A 23,302-nucleotide genomic window follows, 5' to 3' on the forward strand; every position below is an offset into this window, starting at 1 on the left:
ACTCTGTGAAAGCCCTAACCCACTGATAGCTCTCCTTTTCGCTACGTTTGATTTTTACTATCACCTACCACCCTGGTTCCCACAATGGCAAGGTCGACCTCTGTCCCACAAAGAGGAATATTCCAACAATCCTAAAGGACCTTAAGAAGGTCACTCCTGCATCCTGAAACCACATAACTTTCTCAGAGGAGCATCGCTATCAGATTTGTTCATGACCATACGTTCCGCCCTACCAAGTGACCCCTTCACACAGACGCTCCAAACTTCCAACACAAGTTCACACAAAAGGATGGACTCCTCCTCATTCATGGGCACATTTACATCCCTGAGGGACTCCACCATTTGGAGGCCCTACACATTTGCTATTATGTCCCTTGGGTTGGACACTTTGGCCAGATAAAGGCAACTCCCATAGCACATCAGTCATTCTTGTGGACAACACTGAAGTCTGATGTTCAATGTCAAGTCTTGAGGCACCTGATGCTGTACCAAAGTTCACTGAACTAAATCCCTTGGGACGTTAATACCCACTGAGACCCCATAGGGACCAGGGCTATCATTACAATGGACTTCATTGTTGAATTCTCAGAATCTGAGATGTCACACCACACTGACAATTGGTGATCAACTGACAAAGATGGCACTTTGGTGTCCTCGGTTGTGGGAAGAAGTGCACAGGGAACACTCACCTCCTCGTCACACATGTTCCATCTCCGTGGCATCCCAGACCATCTCACCTCAGATCATGGTTCCCAGTTTGTGTCTTGGTTTTGAAAACAGGTTTTCCACCTCCTAGATATGCTTCTCAATGTATCGACTCCCCACCATCCATAAATCAACAGCCAGTCAGAAAGAGTGAACCAATTATTGGAACAGCACCTGCTATGCTACACAAAATACCACCCAAATGACTAGGTTTCACTGATTCCATACTCAGAATTCCCATATAACAACATAGACCATGCCTCAACCAAGATGAGCCAGTTTTTTTTTTACAAAATGATGGCTTCTACCCCTTTTTTCACCCTACAGTGCCCACAGAACCCACAGTTCCTGCAGCCTCAGACCTGGTTCATTAAATCCAACAAACATAGGAAGAGTTGAAACAATACCTATTTGCAGCCAAGATGCTGGCCATCACCGACAGGACGGCCCTACATTTGCAGTAGGACAAAAGGTATGGCCAAGCACCTCACGACAGGCAGACTTGAATGTAAACTGGATTACCAGTACCTAAGACCTTACCAGATCTGCAGGCAAATCAACTCATAAACCTTTGTACTTCAACTTCTCTGTTACCTTAAGGTGCATCCTGTATTCCATGTCTCTGTTCTTAAACCCTTCCCTGACAACCCCTGTCTCAAATGTAAACAACCTTCCCCTCTGCCAGTCCAAGACCAAGAAAAGTTCCTTGTCCACAAAATTCAAGACTTCCATATACAGAGAGGGAAGAGATGGTACCTTGTCAACTGGGAAGGATATGGGCTGCAAGAACCAGCCCCTTATGTGCACACTCCCAAAAAGCCAAGAGCCTTCCACAGAGCTCAACTGGACAAGCTCAGTCCTTCGGTGCCCTGAGAGAGGAGGGGTAATGTCAGAAACCTGGTATCGAACCCAAGCCTGCTATGTCCTTGGGAGGCATCTTCAGCTGCTGTGACATGGTGATGCACTGATCCACCACCCCTAACCAATCACCTTAGTGCTAAAGGCCTAAAGACCCACAGCAGCCACACCCCAGCTCCCTGATTGGAGGGAGGGGCAGTACTCTCATTAGGTACCTGGACTACATAAAGACCCCAAAAGGAAGAGGAAGCAATCTGAGCAACAGACTATTTCTTGCCTTTTGATGCCTGGCTTGGCCCTACATCATTGCACTGCTGACTCACCTGGCCCTCTCTTACCACCTCACCTGACCTCACCTCTCCAACCCACTGATCCAGCCCCTTGGATTGGATCTTCCAGCTACTGAGCCCTGCAAGAACTCCAACCATTGCCCTGGACTGCCTCTGCTATCTGACCACCTCTGCATTCTTGACTACTGCTGTGAACTGCCACCTACCCTGCCTCAGCCACCAGGCATTGCAGGTAAGTTCTTTCCTTGTCATGCCTCAACACAAATAAAGATTCTGCAGAATTAATTCCTTCCCTCACTTGCCACACGTGTCAATGTGACTGCTTAATTTGAAAACAACGATGTTGCAGTGGTGTAAGTGGAGTGAGTTTTTGACTTGTATCTTTATTATTGTATTGATTCATGAGAAGGAAAGAACCAAGCTTGACTTTCAGAGCCTAGGAGGAGTTTTCAATTTGTGACAGATACACATGGAATCCTAAAATGCTGTTTTAACAGTCACTTTTAAAACTAAAACTGTACTTCATTTAACAAATAGTACTATAGTGAATGCTTAGAAGTGGAGGGTGAGAGAAGGGTTGGAAGACGCAACACTAGATGGATGGTTGTCATACAAGATGATTTGATTAGCTGTGGAGGTTCCAAGGAACTGTATGAAGACAGACAGCAATGGAGAAAAATGATTTGAAAAGCCGACCCCATATAGAGGGGACAAAAGCTAGAAGATGACAACTATAAGTGACTATTGTAAATTAAATGTAAAAATGCCAAGGAAAACAAAGATAAATAAGGTCTACTTTGAAATATAAGAAGAATCTGACTGAACAGCAAGAAGGCGGTCAGTCTACCTAGGGACAAGTGAAATGTTATGGACTCATAAGCTCAACTGTATTAATTTTTCATCTCAATATTCACAAAAGAAGCAAAAGGGTAATAGCCCAGCAATTGTCTTTGATACTTTCTTGTGGCCAGGAAAGTAAAATGTCAAAATTCTTTACCACTTCAGTGAAAACAAATAGATTTATAGTAGGCAGCTTCTACTACTCTAAACTGGCAAATCCTTGGCTCAGATCAATTATATCCACAACATAAAAGATTGTAGTAGATGAGGAAAGCCTTTTAGAGAGAATAGCTGATAGCTCACTTGGGATTGGAGTAGTGGAGATGATGGAACCTGGAATGTTTTGAAACTGTTTAGAAAATCCCCCAAAATGATGAGGTCTGATCCAAATGTGGTGAGGGCTTCTCATTCCCTTTTCTGCCCCAACACCATTCTTAATGCACCATCCTTTTCTTCATTTCTCCATATCAACAGATCTTTCCCCCTTCTACTTACTGTCTGAGCCTCAGTTCTGCTCTCTTGCTCTTCTATGCTGCAAGCAGGATTTTGAAAATCTACTTTATATATTGCTGCACCAGATATTCTTTAACTTCACTTGTGCCATAATGTAGTCTTAATAAAGAGGAGAAAGTATATTTTCTCTGTAGGGCCTTCAGAGAGGAATTTTGTAGCCTCTGAATTCCTGCAGAGAATCCAGCAGACTATGCAACACACACAATACATTGTCTTTGCAATTTCCAATACTGAGGGACAAGAAGAAATGCTCATACTTTTCAGCTGTCATTAATCTAGTGCATTTTTTATATAAATATTTATAATGAATCTATATTACTTGGAAATTCCTGGAAGGAAAGGAACAGAGTGATTTCAAGCCACTTTTTGATATATAGCAGTGCTTAATAAGAAAGAAGAGTTCCGGTATTGAATTTGACTAGCATGTATGAAGCAATATAGGTAAGACTTTTTTTAAACTACAAGTGGTTAGAATGTTGAATAAACTGCTGAGTCAGCAAGAGAGAGAAGTAATGTACAATAAGATAGCACTGTAATACAGAAGCTGAAATATCTTTAGAAAAGGAATATAGGCAGTGCAATGACTTTTTTTGCACTGAGGTGATGAGAATAGATGGCTATGTACTTCCAAGATACATGAAAGAGGATATTGATTAACGATATGATGCACTCTAGGCTCTCATCTTCCTTCAGGGGTTGGTTGGGAGCAGAAATTCTCACATTTGATAGCTCACTAACTCTGTTTATTCCAATTCTGTTTCTATGGTATAAGCCACAGGAGGCATAGCACAGGTATTATATTCCTAACTAAAACACAGTAAAGAGATATCTCCAATGTGCCCTCCCACAGGGAGGTAAGAATAATTTGGGCCAAAATCAGAGCTGATTTTAAGGTGTAGATTCTGACTTAAAGCACACTAGTCTAAATCGATTGATTACAGTGGAGTCATTGCACTGGTGCTCCTGAGATCAGAATTTTCCCTTAACAATCGAAGGGATTCTAAGCGGGGATAGCTTAGAAAGAGGCGTATAGCAGGAAAAGCAACAGGAGAACAATAAGAATGTCTGTGACAAAGTTTACCACACTTGTAACTTTTACCTTCTTGCATCTTCTTCCAGTTCCTCAGCATGCAAAATTACACTAGCTTAGATTTCTTTACATTTGCTTAGCTCCAGCTCATGGATGGACTGTTGTGATGGTTTGTATTATACTGATTTGGCAATCCCACTACAGTTAAGATTGCATTACGAGTTCTGTTAAAGGTTCACTTCCATGCTTAATTGGATTCTTTTGAAATTTGGTGACTCTCAGGAGAGTGCAGGGTAGGGTTAGTGATCCCAATTTGGGGTCATTTGACTGGAATTGCAGAGATATAAGCCCCACCCCAAAAATAGCCATTTTGCAAAAGTTTCTAGGTGTGGATTTTTTTTCACAGAGCTGGAGCTCGAACTATGTATGTGATTGTCACTGGGCCTCAGTAGGTCACAGCTGAGAATATCAGATTCAGGACAAACTTCTGAGAAATAGGGCAGACTCACCCCAAACTAGTGGTTATTCTATTATTAGATATACCAAGCCAGTAAAAAAGTAAACTTCTATCTCATCACACTGGCTAACAGTCTCCTTAGGCACTCCAGCACTCATTTCACCACCCAGACACTAGACTTTACGATGAGTGGTTCTTTAAACCAAATTCATCAACCAAAGGGTCCTTCTAATCCTAAATGATCAGCCACATAGCCAGGTCAATATATAACTCTGAATTTACCCAATAATCATTCTGTTGCCAATCCTTTGGTATCTAATATCTAAAGGTTTATTTATAAGAGAAAAGAAGGAGAGAGTTAAAATGGTCAAAGAAGTCTCATACATAAAATGATTGCAAAGTTTTTGGATCAGGTTTCTAGCAGTGATGTTATATACTGCTGGCTTGTAAATGCTATGGTAACTTCCAAAATGTTGGAAGGTCCTCAGTCCTTTGGAATGCTCCTTTTAGTGTAAGTCTATACTCCAGAGATCAGAGCAGGAAAGAGGCAAAATGGAGATGCTTCCAGGGTCCTCTATACCTTCACCCGTGTGGAGGGGATGCTCTCAGTCTTAGTTTGTGGAAAATTATAGGCACAAGATAGAGTTCAGGGTCACATGAGCTAGTCACAAGCTCTTGCATGCTTTGATGACTCATAGGAGTAGCCATTACCCATGTTCTGGCTAAAGCATCCCCCCAGGAAGTCTCAAGTCAGCAGGGAGGGGAGATGAGCAGGGAGAAAGGAGGCATGGTCCCTTCAGTGGGGATGGGGTGGGGGCTTCGTTGAGGTCTGAGGCTCCTGGGAGGGGGTGGGGGTAGAGCAGTGGTGGGCAACCTGCAGCCCACGGGCCACATGCAGCCCATCAGGGTAATCTGATTGCGGGCTGCGAGACATTTTGCTGACATTGACCGTCCACAGGTGTGGCCCGCCCAGCCCCGCAGCTGTCAGTGGCCCTGGTTCACCGTTCCTGGCCAATGGGAGCTGCGGGAAGAGGCAGCCAGCACATCCCTGCGGCCCGCCGCTTCTGGCAGCTCCCATTTCCCGGGAATGATGAACCATGGCCATTTGGATCTGTGGGGGGCCATTCCTGCGGATGGTCAATATCAGCAAAATGTCTCACGGCCCACAATCAGAGTACCCGGACGGGCCATAGGTTGCCCACCACATGGGAGTAAAGACAGATGCTCCTGCTTTTCTAACTTTGTGTGGATTTTAACTCAAACTCTTAAAAGTGAATAGATACTCCACCCCCTGATATTTGTGTGTCCCAGATATATATGAAAAAATACCTGAAAGAATAGCCATTTTTCAAAAAAGTTTCTAGGTGTGTTTTGTTTTGTTTTTCTACAGAGCTAGAGATCAAACTATTGCTGTGATGCAGGTCAATATCATTTCAATTAGTCAATTTTTACTCAAGATAGTGAATGGCACCCACTAAGACTTTGGTATTTCAGAGCATGTTCACTTCTTCACTTGCATAACTTTGCAGTCTGGAAGGATTACTGTGCACATGTGCCAAGAAAAATGGGGAGAAGGTGTAAAACAGAAACCTCTTGGTGCCAACTGGGTTAGAGGGATGTCCTGGGTTTACAAAAGGTGGTCATGTAAGGGCTCTACTGAAAGCCTATGTTACACTGGTCATCACAACGACTGTGAGATGTATGGGCAGATAATGTGAAAGGAGTTATGCATGTAACCTGAAAATTACATTCTTAATGTATATAAGTTAAGACAGGTCACAAGAAGGTGATGAACAGATTTTAGGCAGGAAGGGGGTAGTAAACACCTACCTGTCTGGCAGACCACTGTGTATGTATATGTCTCCAGGCCAACTCAACCAGGATAAAAAACATGGGACGTATTTGATGACAGGCTATGTTTCCTGCCAGGTACAGGCCCTGAGGACTTACAAAGACAAGGGAATTCCAAGATGAGGGGACCTCCAGAGGGTGAGGGACCATACTCTGTAATAGCATAAAGTGGAGAGAGGCAAATTTTCATCCTTCAGTCTGAGAAGACAAGCTGCCAGCAGGCCTGATCTTATGAAAGAAAGGTGTCAGCCCTCCTGCTTGAATAAAACTGGGAAAAGGGACTTGAGGTAAGCTATCTTGTAGGAGACTGGATAATGTCTTATAATTAAGTTTAGGCTCTAGAAAATGGGTTATGCTTTTGTTTTATATGTAACCATTTTTTCCCAATAGTCTTATTCTTGTTGTCACTCAAAATCTGTCTGTGTGCTGCATGTTATGTGGTCTGTTGATCCTGAGTTAAAACAAGCTGGTGTGTACTGGTACTTTGGGAGAAGCGAGTGGGAAAGTTCTGTGAGTGTTCAGTGGAACAGGGGCTGGGCACTCCAGAGGTTCACATAGAGGACTCAGAATTTGGTGCGTGCCTATCACTAACCTGTGGAGAGAATTAGGGCTGTGGAGGCCTGGAAGTAGTGCTTTGATTGGTAGACGCAGGTGGAGTCAGTGAGCTGACTCACAGGAGGCACAGACAAGGCTTCCTCACATGAAGGGCTCAGGATAGCAAGATACCTCACAATCCTGGGTACCCCGGGGAGTGTCACACCACTTTACGCTTGTTTGGATAGTTCGAGGAAATGTACCAATTCAATTGCTTATGGTGAATACCCTGCCACTGACATTTCTTGTCCAAACCTTTTTACACAGGTGTAATAAAGATTTACTAACATGTTGCTTGCTACAAGCTGTCTCTGTTATAATATGCTTTATGTTATGGAGAGGTTTACTGTGAACAGAGCAGAATAGTGAGCAGCTGGTTTAATCAAAATTGTTCTCAGGTTGGGAGGAGCTGGAGAAAGAGGCAGGAATGGGTGGACAGGGACAGGATTCATAGATTCAAAGGTCAGAAAGGATTACTGTGATCACCTAGTCTGACCTCCTGTAGAACACAAGCTATAGAACTTCCCCAAGAGTATATATAGTAGGAAAACATCCGATCTTGATTTTAAAATTGCCATGGAGAATCTACATGTTTCAATGGTTAATTACCCTGACAGTAAAAAATGTACACTTTATATCCAGGCTGAATTTGTCTACTTTCAACTTCCAACTATTGGATCACGTTACATCTTTCCCAGCGGGATGGAAGAGCCCGTTATCAAAAATATGTTCCCCATATAGATACTTATAAACTGTGGTCAAATCAGCCTTTAACCTTCTCTTTGTTAAGCTGAATCATAGAATCATAGAATAACAGAGTTGGAAGGGACCTCTGGAGGCCATCTAGTCCAACCCCCTGCTCAGAGCAGGACCAATCCCAACTAAATCATCCCAGACAGGGCTTTGTCAAGCCTGACCTTAAAAACTTCTAAGGAAGGGGATTCCACCACCTCCCTAGGTAACGCATTCCAGTGTTTCACCACCCTCCTAGTGAAAAAGTTTTTCCTAATATCCAACCTAAATCTCCCCCACTGCAACTTGAGACCATTACTCCTTGTCCTGTCATCTGCTATCACTGAGAATAGTCTAGATCCATCCTCTTTGGATCCACCTTTCAGGTAGTTAAAAGCAGCTATCAAATCCCCCCTCATTCTTCTCTTCTGCAGACTAAACAATCCCAGTTCCCTCAGCCTCTCCTCATAAGTCATGTGTTCCAGACCCCTAATCATTTTTGTTGCCCTTCGCTGGACTCTCTCCAATTTCTCCACATTCTTCTTGTAGTGTGGGGCCCAAAACTGGACACAGTACTCCAGATGAGGCCTCACCAGTGTCGAATAGAGGGGAACGATCATGTCCCTCGATCTGCTGGCAATGCCCCTACTTATACAGCCCAAAATGCCATTGGCCTTCTTGGCAACAAGGGCACACTGTTGACTCATATCCAGCTTCTCGTCCACTGTCACCCCTAGGTCCTTCTCTGCAGAACTGCTGCCTAGCCATTCGGTCCCTAGTCTGTAGCGGTGCATTGGATTCTTCTGTCCTAAGTGCAGGACTCTGCACTTGTCCTTGTTGAACCTCATCAGATTTCTTTTGGCCCAATCCTCCAATTTGTCTAGGTCCCTCTGTATCCTATCCCTACCCTCCAGCGTATCTACCACTCCTCCCAGTTTAGTGTCATCCGCAAATTTGCTGAGAGTGCAATCCACACCATCCTCCAGATCATTAATGAAGATATTGAACAAAACTGGCCCCAGGACCGACCCTTGGGGCACTCTGCTAGATACCGGCTGCCAACTAGACATGGAGCCATTGATCACTACCCACTGAGCCAGACAATCTAGCCAACTTTCTACCCACCTTGTAGTGCATCCATCCAGCCCATACTACTTTAATTTGCTGACAAGAATACTGTGGGAGACTGTGTCAAAAGCTTTGCTAAAGTCGAGGAATAACACGTCCACTGCTTTCCCTTCATCCACAGAACCAGTTATCTCATCATAGAAGGCAATTAAATTAGTCAGGCATGACTTTCCCTTGGTGAATCCATGCTGACTGTTCCTGATCACTTTCCTCTCATGTAAGTGCTTCAGAATTGATTCCTTGAGGACCTGCTCCATGATTTTTCCGGGGACTGAGGTGAGGCTGACCGGCCTGTAGTTCCCAGGATCCTCCTTCTTCCCTTTTTTAAAGACTGGCACTACATTAGCCTTTTTCCAGTCTTCTGGGACTTCCCCCGATCGCCATGAGTTTTCAAAGATAAGGCCAATGGCTCTGCAATCACATCCGCCAATTCCTTTAGCACTCTTGGATGCAATGCATCCGGCCCCATGGACTTGTGCATGTCCAGTTTTTCTAAATAGTCCTGAACCCTTCTTCCTTCACAGAGGGCTGGCCACCTCCTCCCCATGCTGTGCTGCCCAGCGCAGTAGTCTGGGAGCTGACCTTGTTCGTGAAGACAGAGCAAAAAAAGCATTGAGTACATTAGCTTTTTCTACATCCTCTGTCACTAGGTTGCCTCCCTCATTCAGTAAGGGGCCCACACTTTCCTTGGCTTTCTTCTTATTCCAACATACCTGAAGAAACCCTTCTTGTTACTCTTAACATCCCTCGCTAGCTGCAACTCCAGGTGTGATTTAGCCTTCCTGATTTCATTCCTACATGCCCGAGCAATATTTATATACTCATCCCTGGTCATTTGTCCAATCTTCCACTTCTTGTAAGCCTCTTTTTTGTGTTTAAGATCAGCAAGGATTTCACTGTTAAGCCAAGCTGGTCACCTGCCATATTTACTATTCTTCCTACACATCGGGATGGTTTGTCCCTGTAACCTCAATAAGGATTCTTTAAAATACAGCCAGCTCTCCTGGACTCCTTTCCCCCTCACGTTATTCTCCCAGGGGATCTTGCCCATCAGTTCCCTGAGGGAGTCAAAGTCTGCTTTTCTGAAGTCCAGGGTCCGTATTCTGCTGCTTTCCTTTCTTCCTTGTGTCAGGATCCTGAACTCGACCATCTCATGGTCACTGCCTCCCAGGTTCCCATCCACTTTTGCTTCCCCTACTAATTCTTCCCGGTTTGTGAGCAGCAGGTCAAGAAGAGCTCCGCCCCTAATTGGTTCCTCCAGCACTTGCACCAGGAAATTGTCCCCCTACACTTTACAAAAACTTCCTGGATTGTCTGTGCACCGCTGTATTGCTCTCCCAGCAGATATCAGGATGATTGAAGTCGCCCATGAGAACCAGGGCATGCGATCTAGTAGCTTCTGCGAGTTGCCGGAAGAAAGCCTCATCCACCTCATCCCCCTGGTCCGGTGGTCAATAGCAGACTCCCACCATGACATCACCCTTGTTGCTCACGCTTCTAAACTTAATCCAGAGACTCTCAGGTTTTTCTGCAGTTTCATACTTGAGCTCTGAGCAGTCATACTGCTCCCTTACATACAGTGCAACTTCCCCACCTTTTCTGGCCTCCCTGTCCTTCCTGAACAGTTTATACCCATCCATGACAGTACTCCAGTCATGCGAGTTATCCCACCAAGTCTCTGTTATTCCAATCACATCATAATTCCCTGACTTTGCCAGGACCTCCAGTTCGCTCTGCTTGTTTCCCAGGCTTTGTGCATTTGTATATAGGCACTTGAGATAACCCGCTGATCGCCCCTCTTTCTCAGTATGAGGCAGGAGCCCTCCCCTCTCACACGCTCCTGCTCGTGCTTCCTCCCGGTATCCCGCTTCCCCACTTACCTCAGGGCTTTGGTCTCCTTCCCCCGGTGAACCTGGTTTAAAGCCCTCCTCACTAGGTTAGCCAGCTGCTCGCGAAGATGCTCTTCCCTCTCTTCGTTAAGTGGAGCCTGTCTCTGCCTAGCACTCCTCCTTCTTGGAACACCATCCCATGGTCGAAGAATCCAAAGCCTTCTCTCCGACACCATCTGCGTAGCCATTCATTGACTTCCATGATTCGTCGTTCCCTATCCCGGCCTTTTCCTTCCACGGGGATGATGGACGAGAACATCACTTGCGCCTCATACTCCTTTATCCTCCTTCCCAGAGCCACGTAGTCTGCAGTGATCCACTCAAGGTCATTCTTGGCAGTATCATTGGTGCCCACGTGGAAAAGCAGGAAGGGGTAGTGGTCTGAGGGCTTGATGAGTCTCGGCAGACTCTCCGTCACATTGTGAATCTTAGCCCCTGGCAAGCAGCAGACTTCTCTGTTTTCCCGGTCAGGGCGGCAGATAGATGACTCAGATGAATATATGAAGCTCTTTATGACTATCACAATAAGGCATGTTTTACCAATCCTTTAGTCAGTCTTGTGGCTCTCCTCTAAACCCTCTCCAATTTATCAACATCCTTCTCAAACTGGGGACACAATATTCCAGCTGTGGTCTCACCAGCCAAATACAGAGGTAAACTAACCTCCTTGCTGCTACTCTAGATTCCCCTGTTTATGCATCCAAAGATTGCATCAGCCTGTTTGGCCACAGCATTACATTGAGAGCTCGTGGTCAGCTGATTATCTATCACCACGCCCAAATCTTTTTCAGAGTTACTGAGTCCCAGGATAGTGTCCTCTACTGTAAGTACGACCTACATTATTTGTTCCTAGATTTAATATGGCTAAATATAAATGTATAGAACACATAATGTTCGTGCCCAGCTTTCCAAGTGATCCACATTGCTCTGTATCAGTGATCTGTCCTCTTCATTATTCACTACTCCAATTTTATGTCATCAGCAAACTTTATTTTTTCTTCCAGATCATTGATAAAATATTAAATAGCACAAGGCCAAGAACTGATCCCTGCAGGTCCTTATTAGCAATACAACCATTTGATGATGTTTCCCTGTTTATAGTTACATTTTAAGACCTATCAGTTAGCCATCTTTTAATCCACTTAACATGTACCATGTTAATTTTATATCATTCTAAATGTTTAATCAAAATGTCATGCAGTAACAAATCAAACACTTACAGAAGTCTAAGTATATTCCATCAATACTACTCTATTTATCAAAAAATCTCTCTCTTTTTTGGTGAGATTACAAGTTAGATTGACACAATCTATTTTCCATAAATCCATGATGATTGGCATTAATTTTATTACCCTCCTTTAATTCTTTATTAATTGCATCCCATGTCAGCCACCCCATTATCTTGCCCAGGATCAATGTCCAACTGGCAGGCCTATAGTTACCCAGGTCATCCTCTTTACCCTTTTTAAATATTGGCACCCCATTAGCTTTCTTCCAGACTTCTGGAATTTCCCCAGTGCACTAAAACTTACAATATTAGTGGTCCAACAAGCTCCTCAGCCAGCTCTTTTAAAACTCTTGGAGGCAAGTTATCTGGACCTACTAATTTTAAAATGTCCAATTAAGTAGCTGCTGTTTAAAATTCTCCTGAGATACTAATGGAATGGAAAGATCATCATCATCACCACATTATATGACTATGTATTTTTCCCAAATCTAGAACCAAAATATTTATTGAACATGTCTGCCTTTTCTACATTATTATTGATAATTCTACCATTTCCATCTAGTAAGAGACCAATACCATTGTCAGAATTCTTTTTGTTCCTAGTGTAGGGTTTTTTTGTTTGTTTGTTTTTGTTTTGTTTTTTTAAATCTTGTTAGTGTCCTTAACTCTGCTGGGCATAGATTTCACCTTGTGTCTCTTTGGTTGCCTTATCAATTTTCTATACTTCCTATCAGAGAGGTAGCCATGTTAGTCTGGATCTGTAAAAGCGACAAAGAGTTCTGTGGCACCTTATAGACTAACAGATGTATTGGAGCATACGCTTTCATGGGTGAATACCCACTTCGTCGGATGCAACCAACAAAGTGGGTATTCACCCACGGAAGCTTATGCTCCAATAAGTCTTTTAGTCTACAAGGTGCCACAGGACTCTTTGCCACTACACTTCCTAGTAATGAATACAAATCAAAGCTATCAAATTCCTCTTTCTTCAATGTATTATTTTATAGCTGCCTTCATTTTTTTAAAACCAAAACAATTCCTTGATTGTGGCTTTTGGGGCATCTACTAAAGTGTTAAGCAATTTCTAATTATGATTCTCACTTACCGATTTAGTTGTTCACAGCTGATTTGGCTCAATTGTTTTCAGCTTTGTAAAACTGGCCCTTTTAAAGCATGGAGATACAGGGCTCAACTTTGGTGAGCCTCAGAGCTTCAAGGAGAATGCAGAATGGGCATAAGCGTCTTCCTCAGTTCACACTGAATGTAAAGATTTTCAATTCATCCCAGAGCTCTTGTTCTGATCACTTAAAGGTGAAGATACAGCATAAGTTGTGTGAAAGGGCAAAAACAACCATGTATGCATTAAACTGCATTTGCTAGAAACCTCGTAAATTTCAATTCCACAAACCAGTAAAAGTGGTTCAGAGGGAAGATTTGTCAATCTTGTACCCTACACTAAGTGATTATGGATATCAGCCATATTTGAATAGATATTCACTGACAGTACTGAGGTGTTTGTCCTTTGTGACTTGAAGTGAATACTGGTATATGTTAGATTCATATGCATATTAAAATCAATTCACAGTCCATTTCCTTGCTCTTACATCAAACCATGAACAACGTTTATACAGTGAATTGTTTATTCTCTATGTATGGTTTTGTTTCGTTTTTAAGCTTTCCTTACCAAAATCTACTGTATAAGTATCGTAGCAAAAAAACCTTGTTTACACTTTTTTTTTCCCACACTAAAACAACCTAGCCCTACCATGGAGCTCCCAGACAAAACTACTTGTTAGTTGCTTGCATTCCTTCCCATTAGTGTACATTTTTCTTTTTAATCAAGTATTTTAACATCATGTGTAATGTGTTGAATTGACTATAAAAGCAGAACTATTCCTGACTTTTTGAAATGGTAAGTGGCACTGAAACAGTTAAACTGTTTCTTCCTTTTCACATTGGAATAAAGTTAATAAGCAACCAGTGACAGGCTGTAGCTGCAGAAGCTAAAGTTATAAGTAATCCTAAAGGGAAAGAGGAAAATTGTTCCTGACAAGCTGAAATTCCATTATAAAACCTCCTGTATGTTGAAGAGCCCTGAGTTGTTCAGGGCATGAAGCTTGTTTCAATGTTTAACTAAACCTGTTTATAAAGAAAATATCTTGCCCAATATCAGTTTTCCTAAAGCATGCCCCTTAACCCCAGTTTTTTGTTTCTTTTCATTGTTGGCATGGAAACCAAGAGGCACTCCATTAGACTGATCAATGCATGGTTACATCAACATAACATTTTCAGTCAAGTTCCCAGGAGCCTTTCTCCTGAATCTGTCATTTTGATTCAGATAACTAAATCAGGCTAAGCACTGCAATGATAACGGATGACTTGCCTCATTAGCTGGCTCCTGCTGCTTGACTCTGTCAGGAAGCACCACAGTGACTGTCTGGGTTCCTGGGAGAGAGAACTTGTTTCCCTGGTGGTGTCTTTTCCCCTCCCCACATTTCTATTTTTGGTGTCTTTTCCCCTCCCCACATTTCTATCAATTCTTTTGTCTCTATCTATAGAGGGAGAGAAAGAAAAAAATACCGAAAATCTTTATGCAGAGAGAGTAAGAATTTCTCGCAAATGTTAAATAAATAGCTGATTACATTTTGAGTAGCATCCTAATAGCAGTACTGTATATACATTCACCACTAACTCCATACTTCCTATTCCCTTTATATAGTCTTGAGGGTCACACTTTTTTCATCAGTATGCCTGTGATGGAATTTATAAACCCTGCACTGGACACAAGGGGTTAAGGAGCAGTTCTGGACCCAGGTGACGATGCCCTGCTGCACCTGCAGAGCCTGCTCCAGCTGGAGGAGCTTAAAAGAGAGTCAGACAGCTCAGAAAAGGGCAGAGGGGGTGAGAGGACTGACCTATATTGGGAGTTCCTCAGTAAGGGGCCTGCTGGAGTCCTAGCTGCAGGGGAGAGGTCTGCAAGCAGCAGCTCCCTTAGAAAAATCCCTTAGGACTTTACTAAGCTCTGAGGAACTCCATTGTCTGGGGACCATTTGTGATGCTGTTTGACTGTGCCCTGAATTAGGAATCAGAGTAACAGCCATGTTAGTCTGTATTCACAAAAAGAAAAGGAGTACTTGTGGCACCTTAGAGACTAACCAATTTATTTGAGCATAAGCTTTCGTGAGCTACAGCTCACTTCATCGGATGTAGCTCACGAAAGCTTATGCTGAAATAAATTGGTTAGTCTCTAAGGTGCCACTAGTACTCCTTTACTTTTTGCTGAATTAGGAAGTAGCCCAGAGAGGCAGCTAGGAAACACACCTAAGTGTTTGATATTGCTGCCTCTTGTAGGCCTCTGGGCTGGAGCCTGGACTTCCCTCCCAACACCCTTCCCACAAAGAGGGCACAAACACCTTCACCACTGAAGCTAAGGGGGATTGAGACATTGTAAGACCTGAGGAAAAGGCTCACAGCACACAAAGGCTTGGACCTGGGCTGAAGACCCTTTCCCTTGTGGGGGACATTAGGCTTGTATATATTTTGTTGGACTCTATTACCCCCAGACACCTCTCCCCACAGCCCCAGAATGGGGGGTGGACTCAATTGGTAACCTGGCCAAAAGGCTGAGTCAACCCTCCATCAGAAAAGAAGACCACAGATGGCATGACTGCATGGCCCCACAGTATGCTAACATTTTTATGGCGGACTTAGAACAACGCTTCCTTACCTCTCATCCCCTAACGCCCCTACTATACTTGCGCTACATTGATGACATCTTCATCATCTGAACCCATGGAAAAGAAGCCCTTGAGGAATTCCACCATGATTCAACAATTTCCATCCCACCATCAACCTCAGCCTAGACCAATCCACACAAGTGGTCCATTTCCTGGACACTACGGTGCTAATAAGCAATGGTCACATAACCACCACCCTATACCGGAAACCTACTGACAACTATACTTACCTACATGCCTCCAGCTTGCATCCGGGACACACCACATGATCCATTGTCTACAGTCAAGCTCTAAAATACAACTGCATTTGCTCCAATCCCTCAGACAGAGACAAACACCTACAAGATCTCTATCAAGCATTCTTAAAACTACAATACCCACCTGCTGAAGTGAAAAAAAAAATAGATTGACAGAGCCAGAAGAGTACCCAGAAGTCACCTACTACAGGACAGGCCCAACAAAGAAAATAACAGAACACCACTAGCTTTTACCTTCAGCCCCCAACTAAAACCTCTCCAGCGCATCATCAAAGATCTACAACCTATCCTGAAAAATGATCCATCACTCGCACAGATCTTGGGAGACAGGCCAGTCCTCACTTACAGACAGCCCCTGAACCTGAAGCAAATACTCTCCAGCGACCACACACCACACAACAAAAACACTAACCCAGGAACCTATCCTTGCAACAAAGCCCGATGCCAACTCTGTCCACATATTTATTCAAGTGACACCATCATAGGACTAATCACTTTAGCCATGCCATCAGGGGCTCGTTCACCTGCACATCTACCAGTGTGATATACGCTATCAAGTGCCAGCAATGCCACTCTGCCATGTACACTGGCCAAACCGGGCAGTCTCTACGCAAAAGAATAAATGGACATAAATCTGACATCAGGAATCATAACATTCAAAAACAGGAAGGAGAACACTTCAACCTCTTTGGCCACTCAGTAAAAGACTTAAGGGTGGCAATTTTGCAACAGAAAAGCTTCAGAAACAGAGTCCAATGAGAAACTGCTGAGCTTGAATTAATATGCAAACTAGATACCATTAACTTGGGTTTGAATAGAGACTGGGAGTGGCTGGGTCATTACACATATTGAATCTATTTCCCCATGTTAAGTATCCTCACACCTTGTCAACTGTCTAAATGGGCCATCTTGATTATCACTAAAAAGTTTTTTTCTCCTGCTGATAATAGCTCATCTTAATTAATTAGCCTCTTACAGTTTGTATGGCAACTTCCACCTTTTCTGTATGTATGTATATATTTTCTTACTATATATTCCATTCTATGCATCCAATGAAGTGGGCTGTTGCCCATGAAAGCTTATGCTCTAATAAATTTGTTAGCCTCTAAGGTGCCACAAGTACGCCTGTTCTTTTTGATAGAGCTAGACACTGGGGAGAGTTGTGAGCCAGGTACCTAACCACTAGGCCGTACTACCAGTTAGCTCCTCCTGTCAATGCCCTACTTATGTTAATATCCAAAAAACACTTCTATATTAACTTTGTGTTTAAATGTACTGTGAGTATAAATACAATACATTCACAAAAAGAAAAGGATGCATCCAATGAAGTGAGCTGTAGCTCACGAAAGCTTATGCTCAAATAAATTGGTTAGTCTCTAAGGTGCCACAAGTACTCCTTTTCTTTTTGCGAATACAGACTAACACGGCTGTTACTCTGAAACAATACATTCAGATATTGTAAGTTGTATTACTTATGAGTGTGACACCCTGGCACCCCAATATTTGCTACTGTCATGTAATTAGGATATGTTTTGTACAAAGTATGCTTTGTGAGGAATCATTCAAAAAGTCTTGATGTGCTGGACATTAATAGCTCATTTGATTGTACATGCTATCATTGTATGTGAAGTTATGAAGTTTGGCTATGCATGTGTCACTGAAACATGCTGTGAGGTTGAAAACACCCACAAGCAGCCTTTCGGGTACAACAGTAAAAAGGCCAAACAATGTTAATGTCTCACTGAGGAAACACACACAACCACAAGGATTACCCCAGGAACTGTGTACAATAGAAGCCTCTCAGAGATAGCACTACATAATAGGAACTGTTTGACCCAGGTCACAGCAAAAGAGCCTTCCAGCAAGTGGGAAGAAGATATAAAAGAGGGAAAATGACATCGTGGGGGTACCTCATTCTCCCTACAACAATGCACCTGGAAACACCTGAGGAATAAAGACTGAACAGGAGGGAAGTGATGGTCCCAGGCTAAAAGGGATTTCTAACCTGTGTATGAAACCCTGGGAAACCCAAGATGGAAGCCAAGGCAGCTTGTGGCTTAAGAATCTGCCAGCCTGTTTATCACTCGGGGTAAGAATTTGTTAATTCATGTCTTACCTATCTAGTATGTTAAGCTCAGTTTGCGGTTTTGTTTATTTACAAGGTAATCTGCTTTGATCTGTTTGCTATCACTTAAAATCTCTTCTTTTGTAGTTAATACACTTATTGTGTTTTAATCCAAACCAGTGAGAGTTTGACTAAGGTGTCTGGGGGAAATCTCAGCTTGGTTACCAAAAGTGTGCATGGTCCTTTTCACATTGAGGGAGAGGCAGACCCATACACTGGCCAGATTTGACCAGGGCAGAACAGTATTGCTCTGGGGTCTTAGGCTAGGAGGCTGGTGGTTAGAGAGCCTGCATGTGACTGCAGCTGGGTGTGCCCCTACCTGCGTGAATGCTGGGGAAAGTGCAAGCTTGGAGAGCTTTGCAACTTGTCACAGCAGCACAGAGTGAGAGGGAGCCCAGGTTGGTGTGTCAGAGGGCTCAGTGATACTCCAGTTCCAGGTGGCACCCCAGGGACAAACCCTTCTAAATGGGTTTTAAATTGCAATCAGCACATAGCTCATGGGTGCACCCCAGGAAATAATTCGACCAAATGTAAGACAAGGTGAGGCCAAAGTCCCACTGTTATCTATATACTAATGGAACAAGGAACAACTTATTGACTTGTATAACACCTTCTGCCTTTGCAGGTAGATGCCTTAAATATAGAAAAATTTAGAGCCAGATCCATTAAATAAGCCACAAATACCACAAATGCTGGTACTCCCTGCACCTGTGCTATGCCCTGCATAGATGTGCTCAAAGCAAAGAAGAGTGGTTGGGATTTCTCATCTAACTATATTCCATGGCATTCACGATTTTAAAGATCATCCTACAGAGGAAAGATGGTATAAATAATGGCTAGGGTGCTAGCCTGGAATAGGGGAGACCCAGGTTTAATTCCTTGCTCTGCCACATAGTGGTGTCCCTGTCAATTTTATAATCACACAGTATCTTGGCCCACTTTTTGAAACTTGCTGAAGACTAGCCACTTGAAAGAGCTTCCAGCCAACTGAGCAGGTGAAACTGACAGAAGGCTGGCTGAGTATATTTGTATCTCAAGGACCTCACTTTAGCAATCTATCACCTGTTGATACCTTCCTTCCTTCCCTAGACCATCTAGTGATAACTCCCTCTCCTTTGCACCAGCCATAACCCACATACAGAGTCAAACTCAGAGGATAGCAGGGAAGGGATTATTTGTTTAAGGAGAAAATACCTTTTTCCTCTTGCCTCCCATGCGCCATGCTGGTACACTCTAAAACAGTCCCCTGTGCATTCTGACACACACACACACCCTGCATAAAATATGCTGTTTCTTCCTGTATTTCCCCCACCCATTTTCTTAGACTAGTTTGAGGGGGTGGATGAATAGGGGATTCACCTAAATGAAGTTTCTTATGGGACAATGACTGACTGAAAATCCCACCTGTTAAGATTAAAACCCAATCAAGCTTGAAGTTGTTAAATGGCCTTAATTTGAATTAATGAGAAAATTATGTGAGCAAAACCTCACTTCATTTATTAGTTAGAGGAAGGTGATGAGAGATTTCTTTAATGATTTTCATACTAATAGAAAGACTCATTTCTAAGTATTCAACCACTTAAACTGTCTCACATTGTTAGAGTCAACATAAGAAGCTTTTTTTTGTTGAACGATCACAGGTATTTGATTCTAGCTTCTCTGATCTTTGAAACAACTGAATACTACTATAATATTTCCCTTAAAAGCACTCTGTGAAAGACAGGCAGATCAGAATAAATAACGACAATAGGATTGCAGCTTATGCTATAGAACAAATAAAACAGAGCAAATGTGTTTGGTGCTCATGATTGTTTACTCAGCATTTATTAGACTGTGTACCAGTTAAACATTATGTAGAAAACCTGTTGTACAAGGATTCAAATGACTAATAAAAGTCTGATTTTATTTAAGTTAAGTTAGAGCTATAAGGTTACAAAGCTGTTTCTTTATGGCCGTGAGTAGTGAGGCATCTAGCAAAACACCAGCGCTTCACAACAACCTAGGGTTTGATGCCCTTGATCCATGTTGAGAGCATATTGCCAAGTGCCTCAAAGTATTTCCATTTTCCGACAAGGATCACTTAAGTCTTTGCTACACTGGAATTGAGCCAGTGGCTCTTTTTACATCTGGTGATTCCTTCTAGGAGTTGGGACATCTAAGTGATGACAAAGGATGTATTGGTGGAAGCGTAGAGTTGAGTATTACCAGCATATCAGCACTGGACAATTAGCCATGTCAAAGGCTGCAGAAAGGTCTGAGTATCAACAGGCAGGTTTGCTTGTTTTCCAAAGCCAAAAGCCGCTTGTCCATCAGTGCCACTGAGGTTATTTCTGTGCGGTTTCCTGATCTGAAACCTGATTGTGATTAATCTAAGACACTAACAAAGGACAGTCTGGAGTCCGTACTTGCTGTTCCCACCCCCACCTCAAAATGTTCTAAGATATTTCCTTCTTCTGGGTCTCAAGGTGTACTTGACTTGTGTTGACTGTGAGTGAGATCCTGGCACTACTGAAGTCACTTCAGAGTTTTGTCATTGACCTCAATGGCAGATCTCTCTCTCTCTCTGCACCTCTCATTGTTCGGGAATTAGTGGTCAATGGGCCACTGGAGCCATATACTGCATCTGGGGATATATGGAGAGAGTGATGTATCAGCTCCCCCTATGGGAAGTTCTGATCCAGGGTGAAATTACACCATCTCCTGTAGCAAATCAGTATTTCAAAGGGAAAATGATTAAGTTTCTCCTCTGAGCACATATGAGTTTATCCCAGATAGAAATTCATAGTACCGCCAACTCCAAGCACTGAAAAAAAATCACAAGTCAGGAACCCTAAAATCATATTTGTTTAAAAAAAAATCTGTTTTTGCTTTGTCTTCTGAGCCTTTAGGGTGCACTCTTCATGTCTTCAAGCTTTTATGCAACCATGCACCCATGAGTTAGAAGTGTATTTTTTTAAAAACGAAAACTGAGATTCTCATGGAATCTGAGGCTTTAAGAAAAAAATACCAAATATCGTCAGGCTAGCAATAAGTCATGAGTTGACAACCCAGTTTGTCGTTTTCAAAATGAAAACATCTTTGTGGTTAGGGACAGTCTTCTGCCTGAGAACGGTCTTACATTTTACAAAAATCCCTGACTTGTCATCTGCACACTTTTGTTTTTTAAATCAACAATGAGGATTTTCTTGCACAATTTTCTGAGCAATCTCTTGCATCTGCTTCTAACCTTTCTACGAAGTGACTTTACTATCTATTTCCCCCACAGGTTTAAGTAGAATATAGTATTCTCGTTTTAGCTAAAGAAAGATTAAGATTAGCACTGTCTCCCAGTCTGAGATTCCCTCTTTTCAGCAGTAGATTCCCTTAGGGTAACTACTTATTGAATCAAATAAAGTTCTCAACATTCTGTGTCATCCTGACTTCAGGAAGCTGAACTATAGTTATTTTTCTAGACTCAGAACATCTTACTTCTACCCATTGCAATGTAGGCAATACCAAGTATTCAAGAAATCTTTACCCTTGAAATAGATGTTTAAAATTCTGTTGACTGGCAAATTTTGATCTGTGCAAAAGAAAACAAACTCTTTCTAAAGCCTTTTGGTATGCATGGGTTTCGGGAAACTCAGTTTCCCAGTCTAACATGTCCTTGCTGTGATGCTAAAAGTTCAGTTACTTCAATCATATTGCATTTAAGGCATTTTTTCTTTAAGACATCTGGAGATAAATTGAGCCTTTATGAAGCAATGTGAATCTGCTATTTCAGAGATACCCACTCTTTGCTAAGCTACTTAATATCTCTACATTCTATTACGTAGCACCTGTGGCAAATCACCAATAGCAGTGTGTGCTCCAAAGTGAATTACAGATTCTGCTGGCTTTACACAGATATTATCTTCACTTCCCAAAGCAGTGGCTATTAAAATTGCCCAATCATTTCCATTCTAAGTTTCTCACAGACTAAAGCTTCTCCCCCACTGGACTAAAATATCTAGGCCTCATCTGTGTCAACAGGTAAATTGTTTTGGAAAGTTTGAGGGGAAAACAGTTCTGAGTTTCAAATGTAAGAAATACATGTTCTTAATTAAGAATATTCTTATGACTTATCTTTTAAATAGTGCTAGCTCTTAAAATGGCTGACTAAAAGCTGAAATATCACAAGGAAAGATAGGGGGAAGGCCTTATGAGGTGAATTGCTATTGAGCGTTCCCACGAATACTGCTTTTTCACTTGGCTGAGTTGTGAGCCTTCAAAAAAAAATCAGTCTGCACACATGCAGGGGGCTGCACAAGCATTGCCTTATTTTTCATACATCTCTTGTAAACATGCATTGGGCCAAAGATATCAGAGTCCACTGTCCAAAGTGTAGAGGGTGGAATGCGCACTTTATGAAGCTTGCACTGAATATTGTAGGGGTCAATAGAGCCATACTTCATTCAGTGAATACTTAAGTTGAGCACTGGAAAAAGGTATCTAGCAATAGTCTGCCAGTATCAAGACAGTAGATTATCTAAATATTAGTAGGTAGTATACAAGAACTATTTTAAAGTTTTGTAAGGTCATGAACATATAGCAATCTTAATTCTAAATCCCAAAAGGGATGTTGTAGTCCCCCAGGATGAAAATGAATATTTTAGAGGAGATGAAACAGGAGAGCCAGGTACTGAAGTCAGACAGAGAAGAGATTTGGATTTATATTTTGAGAATTTATGTTTAGTTATTACAATAGTGTCTAACGGCTCTTTATTTAGTGAGAGGGATTAGCCTAGATCAAGATAAACTAAGGTTAAGTGGCAGAACTGAAACTCATCAGCATGTAGTGTTTTCCAAAAATCAGTGCAGTGTCAGGGACAGTTATACCATTTCTGTGGCCTGCTGAGTTTCCGTATGAACCAGGTTAGTACAGACAACACTTCACAGAGATAGCATACTTAAATACACAGATGACAACTGAAAAGCACCCTCAAGTATTATTACTCATTAAGTTACTTAAGGGTAACTATTAAAGCTAAGAAAAGAAAATGTGGAAGAATCATTCATATGGGGTTCGTTAGTCAAACTCTCAAACCTC

The 23,302-nt window shown here is 42.4% G+C and overlaps 1 long non-coding RNA gene across 3 annotated transcripts in view; it reads right to left on the minus strand.

Moving 5' to 3' along the window:
• Nucleotides 1-23,302, minus strand: part of LOC141984030 (uncharacterized) — a 52,957-nt gene that overhangs the window by 22,971 nt on the left and 6,684 nt on the right. Inside the window, exon 4 of one of the 3 annotated variants that reach the window (XR_012638618.1) lies at nt 13,221-13,419. The exons of the other annotated variants lie outside the window; for them this stretch is intronic. This is a non-coding gene — a long non-coding RNA (uncharacterized LOC141984030). The remainder of the gene's footprint in view (nt 1-13,220; nt 13,420-23,302) is intronic. 3 annotated transcript variants of the gene reach the window in all.

This window comes from Natator depressus, chromosome 3 (genome assembly GCF_965152275.1).
Source record: "Natator depressus isolate rNatDep1 chromosome 3, rNatDep2.hap1, whole genome shotgun sequence".
Taxonomy (NCBI): Eukaryota; Metazoa; Chordata; order Testudines; family Cheloniidae; genus Natator; species Natator depressus.